General features: G+C 35.1%; 1 pseudogene; it reads left to right on the top strand.

Moving 5' to 3' along the window:
- Window positions 1-7,773: 7,773 nt before the first annotated feature.
- LOC114200269 (olfactory receptor 2L8-like) lies at window positions 7,774-8,701 on the top strand (annotated as a pseudogene).
- The last annotated feature ends 348 nt before the right edge of the window (window positions 8,702-9,049 follow it).

The raw sequence follows: 9,049 nt of genomic DNA, 5'->3' as shown, positions 1-9,049 counted from the left end.
AGTCCATAGTCTCTCATGGTTCATCTCCTCCTCCGATTTCCCCCTTCATTCTTCCCCTTCTGGTATCTTCTTTTTTTTTTTTTAACATATAATGTATTATTTGTTTCAGAGGTACAGATCTGTGATTCAACAGTCTTGCACAATGCACAGAGCTCACCATAGCACATACCCTCCCCAATGTCTATCACCCAGTCACCCCATCCCTCCCACCCCCACCACTCCAGCAACACTCAGTTTGTTTCCTGAGATTAAGAATGCCTCATATCATTGAGGTCATATGATACATGTCTTTCTCTGATTGACTTATTTCGCTCAGCATAACACTCTCCAGTTCCATCCACGTGTTGCAAATGGCAAGATTTCATTCCTTTTAATGGCTGCATAATATTCCATTGTATACACATACCACTTCTTCTTTATCCATTCATCTGTTGATGGACATCTTGGCTCTTTCCACAGTTTGGCTACCGTGGACATTGCTGCTATAAACATCGGGGTGCACGTACCCCTTCAGATCACTGCATTTGTATCTTTGGGGTGAATACCCAGTAGTGCAATTGGTGGATCATAGGGTATTTTCAACTTTTTGAGGAAACTCCATACTGTTTTCCAGAGTGGCTGCACCAGCTTGCATTCCCACCAACAGTGTAGGAGGGTTCTCCTTTCTCCACATCCCCACCAACATCTGTCGTTTCCTGACTTGTTAATTTTAGCCATTCTGACTGGAGTGAGGTGATATCACGTTGAGGTTTTGATTTGGATTTCCCTGATGCAGAGCGATGTTGAGCACCTTTTCATTTGTCTGTTGACCATTTGGATGTCTGTCTGTTCATGTCTTCTGGCCATTTCTTGATTGGATCATTTGTTCTTTGGGTGTTGAGTTTAAGAAGTTCTTTATAGATTTTGTATACTAGCACTTTATCTGATACGTCATTTGCAAATAACATATCCCATTTTATCAGTTATCTTTTGGTTTTGTTGACTGTTTCTTTTGCTGTGCAAAAACTTTTTATCTTGATGAGGTCCCAATAGTTCATTTTTGCCCTCGCGTCCCTTGCCTTTGGCGATGTTTCTAAGAAGTTGCTGAGGCTGAGTTCGAAGAGGTTGCTGTGTTCTTCTTTAGGATTTTGATGGACTCCTGTCTCACATTTAGGTGTATCACACATTTTGAGTCTATTTTTATGTGTGATGTAAAGAAATGGTCCCGATTCATTATTCTGCATGTGGTTGTCCAAATTTCCAACACCATTTGTTGAAGAGACTCTCTCTTTTCCATAGGACATTCTTTCCTGCTTTGTTGAAGATTAGTTGACCATAGAGTTGAGGGTCCATTTCTGGGCTCTCTATTCCGTTCCATTGATCTATGTGTCTGTTTTGTGCCAATATGTGTCTTGATGATGATGGCTTTGTAATAGACCTGGAAGTCTGGAATTTTGATGCCACCAGCTTTGCTCTTCTTTTTCAACATTCCTCTGGCTATTTGGGCTCTTTTCTCGTTCCATACAAATTTTGCGATGATTTGTTCCATTTCTTTGAAAAAAGTGGATGGTATTTTGATGGGGATTGCATTGAATGTGTAGATCGCTCTAGGCAGCATTGACATCTTCACAATATTTGTTCTTCCAGTCCATGAGCATGGAACGTTTTTCCATTTCTTTGTGTCTTCCTCAATTTCTTTCATGAGTAATTTATAGTTTTCTGAGTACAGATCCTTTGCCTCTTTGGTTAGATTTATTCCTAGATATCTTATGGTTTTGGGTGCAATGGTAAATGAGATTGACTCCTTCATTTTTCATTCTTCTGTCTTGTTGTTGGTGTATAAGAATGCCACTGGTTTCTGTGCATTGATTTTATACCCTGCCATTTGACTGAATTCCTGTATGAGTTCCAGCAGTTTTGCGGTGGAGTCTTTTAAGTTTTCCGCATAAATCTGCAACATATCATCTGCAAACAGTAAGAGTTTGACTTCTTCTTTGCCAGTTTGGATGCCTTTTATTTCTTTTTGTTGTCTGATTATTGTAGCTAGGACTTCTAATACTATTTTGAATAGCAATAGTGATAGTGGACATCCCTGCCACGTTCCTGACCTCAGAGGGAAAGCTCTCAGTTTTTCCCCAATGAGAATGATATTCGCTGTGGCTTTTTCATAGATGGCTCTTATGATTTTGAGGTATGTACCCTCTATCCCTATACTCTGAAGAGTTTTGATCAAGAAAGGATGCTGTACTTTGTCAAATGCTTTTTCTGCATCTATTGAGAGGATCATATGATTCTTGTTCTTTCTTTTATTAATGTACTGTATCACATTGATTGATTTGCGGATGTTGAACCAACCTTGCAACACAGGGATAAATCCTACTTGGTCGTGGTGAATAATCCTTTTAATGTACTGTTGGATCCTATTGGCGAGTGTTTTGGTGAGAATTTTTGCATCCATGTTCATCAAGGATATCGGTCTGTAATTCTCCTTTTTGATGGGGTCTTTGTCTGGTTTCAGGATCAAGGTCATGGTGGCCTCATAAAACGAGTTTGGAAGTTTTCCTTCCATTTCTATTTTTTGGAACAGTTTCAGAAGAATAGGTATTAATTCTTCTTGAAATGTTTGGTAGAATTCCCCTGGAAAGTCATCTGGCCCTGGGCTCTTGTTTTTTGGGAGATTTCTGATGACTGCTTTAATTTCCTTAGTGGTTATAGGTCTGTTCAGGTTTTTATTTCTTCCTGTTTCAGTTTTGGTGGTTGATACATCTTTAGGAATGCATCCATTTCATCCAGATTATCTAATTTGCTGGCATAGGGTTGCTCATAATATGTTCTTGAAATTGTTTGTATTTCTTTGGTGTTGGTTGTGATCTCTCCTCTTTCATTCATGATTTTGTTCATTTGGATCATTTCTCTTTTCTTTTTGATAAGTCTGGCCAGGGATTTATCAATCTTGTTAATTCTTTCAAAGAACCAGCTCCTAGTTTCATTGATCTGTTCTACTGTTCTTTTGGTTTCCGTTTCATAGATTTCTGCTCTGATCTTTATTATTTCTCCTCTCCTGCTGCGTTTAGCCTTTAGGCTGCTGTTAGGTTTAGGTTTAGGCTTTAGGCTGCTGTTCTTTCTCTAGCTCCTTTGTGTGTAGGGTTATTTTGTGTTGTTGAGACCTTTCTTGTTTCTTGAGAAAGGCTTGTATTGCTATATACTTTCCTTTTAGGATTGCCTTTGCTGTATCCCAAAGATTTTTAACTGTTGTTTTCATTTTCATTTGTTTCCATGAATTTTTTAAAATTCTTCCTTAATTTCCTGGTTGACCCATTCATTCTTTAGTAGGATGCTCTTTAGCTTCCATGTATTTGAGTTCTTTCCAACTTTCCTCTTGTGATTGAGTTCTAGTTTCAAAGCATTGTGGTCTCAAAATATGCAGGGAATAATCCCAATCTTTGGGTACCGGTTGAGACCTGATTTGGGACCTAGGATGTCATCTATTCTGGAGAATGTTCCATGGGCATTAGAGAAGAATGTGCATTCTGTTGCTTTGGGATGGAATGTTCTGAATTGATCTTTGAAGTTCATTTGGTCCAGTGTGTCATTTAAAGTCTTTATTTCCTTGTTGAAATTTTGTTTAGATTTTCTTTCCATTTCAGTGACGGGGTCTTAAAATCCCCCACTATTATTGTATTGTTATTGATGTGTTTCTTTGTTTTGTTATTAATTGGCTTATATAATTGGTGCTCCCACATTAGGGACATAGATATTTACAATTGTTAGATCTTCTTGTTGGATAGACCTTTTATAATAATAAAGATGAGAGCAGAAACCAATGAAAAGGATAGACCCTTTAAGTAGGATACAGTGTCCTTCCTCACCTCTTATTACAGTCTTTTGTTTAAAATCTAATTTGTCTCATATAAGGATTGCCACCCCAGCTTTCTTTTGGTGTCCATTATCATAGTAAATGTGTTTCCACCCCCTCACTTTCAATTTGGGGGTGTCTTTGGGTCTAAAATGAGTCTCTTGCAGACAGAATATCAATGGGTCTTGACTTTTTATCTAATCTGATAACCTGTATCTTTTGATTGGGGCATTTAGCCCATTTACATTGAGGGTAACTATTGAAATATATGAATTTAGTTACATTCTTTTGCCTGTAATGTGACTGTTACTGTATATCGTTTGTGTTCCTTTCTGGTCTGTGTTGCTTTTAGGCTTTCTCTTGCTTAGAGGACCTCTTTCAATATCAGAATTACCTATTGATGGATAACTCAGTTTATCAATTTAAATACAGTTTTAACATATAAATATCTTTATCTATTCATCAAGAAGCTAACTTGCTAGCAGGAGAACCAGGGAAAGTCACTTAAACTCTGAATCTTGGTTTATCATGTATACAACTTTGAGGTTACATTTACCTCAAGAGCCATTGTTCAAGATTAAATAAAATTTAATTCTAACACAGATCTTGACATAAGTCAGACTCCATCCAGTGGAGATGCCAATAAAAGTTGACAGCTCTGTATTCACCATGTATAAGCCTTGGTTAGGTTGAAGGCTTGTTTATGCAACTCAATAAGAAACCATTTAATTGCTTTTCACTTGTGTATATTTAGTAGAACTGAAAAAAATCAAGATGTGAAAATCTTTTGTTAATAGTATGTAAATAGATTACTCATTAATTTCCTTGGACAGAAGCAACATGAAAGGGAATATATCTGATTTATTTTTATAAAAGAAAAAATATTATTATATTAGACCATGAAACAGATATTCAATTGCCAACGTTGCTTCTCTTTCAGATGCAATATTTCTTAAATTATATACATACAAGTTATTAACACATAGGAACAAGGGAACTTAGGGGTGCCTGCATGGCTCAGTCTGTTAAGTACCTGCCTTCAGCTCAGGTTGTGATCTCAAGGTCCTGTGATCCAGCCCTGTGTGAGGCTCCCTGCTCAGCAGGGAGTCTGCTTCTCTCTCTGCCCCTCCTTCCTGCTTGTGCTCTCTCTCTCAAAAAAAAAAGGAAAGGAACAGGGGAACATAGATAATTCAAAATGACTCTTCATTGGCAGTCATGTGACAATGGCATCAAACATGAAATTTGACTTTTCTTTTATTATTTTGGTTTTGTGTTGTTTCTCATAATTAATCTGGATAATATTAACTACTTAATGGAATATTTGTCATATCAACCCTGTATAGACTACAATTAATAAGAATACTAGCAATTTTAATTCTATTGGTAATTATAAATATTGCATTTTCAATCTTGTCAATAATTAAAGTTATGACTATAAATTATAACCAATGATATCAATCTAATATTCTGGTCTCATATTTAATCTAAATGCCATTTTAGGAAAATAAAATAGCTCTCCTAGTTTTTCCTCTGCAAGTTGTCACAACCACACAAAATTTGAAAGTCAATTGCTCTGTATAGACCCAGGACATGCTCTAGTTTTTACAATGTATTTGGAGACTCACATCTGCAATGATTTGAGCACATGGAAATTATTAACTGTGAAATAATTTGTATATGACTTTAAGATTTTATTCAAATAATGCATGGACATGGCATCAACAAACCACAAGGTAAGATGATGGTCTTATAACCCACTCCTCCTGACACCCAAGGTGAATACTTAAATTTATTTTGTAGTTTGTTCCAGTACTCTCTTGATATTTTAAACAGGTTGATTTTTAAATCCCAGACACCAGATTGTGGTTTGTAAATGAGGCCACTGTAAATAAGATGCTGCTCCCTCTCTAAATCACCACCTTCATCCTCTTCTCTCCCCCCATGCTCTCATTACAGTTACATCCCACTTTATGATTGGGGATATGCATTGATGGCATTGTTTCATTTTTTGGAAATTACTGGTTTTATATAAAAATATAACATTATTGAAAAACCTGATACTATTTCATTGGTTATCACTGAATATATATCTTCTAATTATTACATTATAATTTCTCTAAAGAAGTTTAGGAATATAAATTTTTGGCTGATATTAAGAATTGTCAGGAATTGTTTATAAGAAGATAGAATATTCCAAAAAATCTTTAATAATTTATCATTTATGCTTCTGTGTTCTTTTCATTGTATTTAAATATTATACCTTATATAAACAGTTCTGAGAATAGTTTTTTTATAATATCCACTCCTTAATTATTATGCCATATGCATTTTTAAGAATACATATATACTCCCTATGTATGTATATACATGCGTGTTGAATTAGTTCATATCTACATATATGTATATGAATTAGTTTATATCTATATGTATATATATAGATAAATATGTATATTGAATTAGTTTATATTAATTCTATAATTATCTATTCTTAAATGTCAAACTTCTTATGTTTCATTTTTGTTCTTGCTTTCTGGCGAATCTTCTCCAACTTACCTTTTGAAACTTTTAATGAATTAATTATATTAATTATTATATTTTTTAATTTCCAGAAGTATCTAACACTTTATTGTTATCTGACACGTCCTTTTATATAATACATAACATTTGTACTGTAGATCTAACAACTTCTAATAGTATCCTGATCTTGCTCGCTGATAGTATTCCCTCTGCAGGAGTATGCCTCCACTCATTCCCATTAAGAAGATTCTCAAATGAAATTTCTCTTCTCCTTTTACATGAAGAATGGTTTCTTAAAATTCTTTCTTCCTAAAGGTCCTGAACTCTTTCTTCTCTTGTCCCTCCACACCACTGTCTTCTCCACTTTTTCTTAAATTTATAATGTACTTATTTCTTTATTATCATGTCAGTTGGGTTTTATGATAGAGTAGTGATAAATATATGTGCTTATTCTTCACATTTGTCTAGAGATAGAAAGAGTATTAAATACATAAAAAGGGAATAAAGAGGGCATGTGATATGATAAGCACTGGGTGTTATACTCAACTAATTAATTACTGAATATTATATAAAATTAATGATGTTTTATACCTTGGCCAATTGAATTTAAATTAAAAAATAAATAAGTAGAAAAAGATATCATAAAACAATGTGTAATGGTATATAAGTATTGAGAAACAGATGGAGAGAACATACATCTTTCAGGAGAGCTCGAGCATACATGAGAACAACAATGAAATTGGATTGTAGATTCCCAGAGAAAGGGTCTATTTTAATTTGAGCATTCAAAAGTTGGGTAAAGAGGCAGAAGAAAATGGCTTTACATAAATTTTATTTGGCAATACAGATTTATTATAGATTTCTGAAACAAAGAAGCAAATAATGACAATTGACATCTAAGGAGCTGTTGTGCCAAAATTTTGAGAACACAAAAAGGGAATACAGATCTGCCCATGACCTAATAGGCTACTACAGTTTCAGAGCTATTACGATTTAAATACAAAAGAAAAAATACCCTAAGGGTAGAAAAATGTACTAATATGGGTCCATAATTTATGCATTTACATTGATTTACTATGCATTCATTTAACTTGTAAGTTCTGCTTTGAAGGTAAGTGAATTTGTGTAAGGAAATGCAATATTTATATCCCAATGAAGTTATTAGAGGAATATATTATTCTTACAAATTCACAGATTTTTAGAAAATATTTTGGGCACAGATGTTTGCCTCATCAAAATTTAATCTATGAAGCAAAACTGAGGATTTTTTTTCAAAATAGTTAAGTTTGTTCTTTATTTAGAAACTGCAAAGTTCAATGAATAAATCATGGTGTGACTAAAATAATGAGATAAAAAAGTGCCGTTTTTTTTTATTAATTTACTGTTGTGTCTGTTTTTAGAAAAAACTGAATTAATGTTCCATGGAAAATTACAATCAAACTTCTATTGATTTCATCTTATTGGGGTTGTTCCCACGTTCAAGAATTGGCCTGTTCTTCATTCTCATTGTTCTCATTTTCTTAATAGCTCTGTTTGGCAACCTGTGCATGATCATTCTCATCCTCCTGGACACCCATCTCCACACACCCATGTATTTTCTACTTAGTCAGCTCTCCCTCATGGACCTGAACTACATCTCCACCATATCCCCAAAATGGATTCCAATTATCTCCTTGGAAGCAAGTCTATTTCTTTCATTCGGTGTGGGGTTCAGAGCTTCTTCTTCTTGACTTTAGCTCATGAAGAAGAATTACTATTGGCCTCTATGGCCTATGATCGTTATGTGGCTATTTGCTTTCCTCTCCACTATGCCATTTACATGAGCAAAAGAGTGTGTGCGCTAATGATAACAGGATCTTGGATAATGGGCTCAATCACCTCCTGTGCTCACACTGCATATATTCTCTATATCCCTTTATTGCCAGTCTAGAGCCATCAACCATTTCTTCTGTGATGTTCCAGTGATGGTGAATCTGGCCTGCATGGATACCTGGGTTTATGAGTACACAGTGTTTGTGAGCACCATACTCTACCTTATGTTTCCTTTCATTGGTATTGCATGCTCCTATGGCCGGGTTCTCCATCCATCTGCCACATGCAATCAACAGAAGGGAAGAAGAAGGCCTATTCAACCTGCGGCACCCACCTCATTGTGGTGACTTTCTACTATGCACCCTTTGTTTATTCTTATCTATGCCCAAGATCCCTCCAACAGAGGACAAGATCCTTGCTGTCTTCTACACCATCCTGACCCCAATGCTGAACCCGATCATCTACAGCTTGAGAAACAAGGAAGTGATGGGAGCTCTGAGACGATTGATTCAGAGAATCTGATCTGTGAAAATGTAGACAATATACATTAGTTTCCAAGCTTTGGTTACTTGTCGACTCAAATGTGTACCATTGTGAAGGAAAAAAAATTATATGCCCAGAGAGAAAGAACATAAATTAATATAGAGGATTGAATAAATTGAGATTTCCCATAATTTTTTTTATTCTAAGGCATTCTTTTGTTTTTCTTTGTGACATTTTTTTCTCCATCTATATAAACAGAATGCATTTTCCACTAACTTGTGGCAAATATATTTTACTAATATGTAAAAGAGAAAATGAAAAATGACTAAACTGATGGTATCATTCAGCATACCAGTTCTATAATACTTTTTCTTTTTCTTTTTACCAATATTAGTAAATTAG

Source organism: Eumetopias jubatus, unplaced genomic scaffold (genome assembly GCF_037043125.1).
Source record: "Eumetopias jubatus isolate StellerSeaLion01/CBP00866 unplaced genomic scaffold, mEumJub1_p1.0 scaffold_5, whole genome shotgun sequence".
Lineage (NCBI taxonomy): Eukaryota > Metazoa > Chordata > Mammalia > Carnivora > Otariidae > Eumetopias > Eumetopias jubatus.
This window is presented reverse-complemented; position numbering and strand designations above follow the sequence as displayed.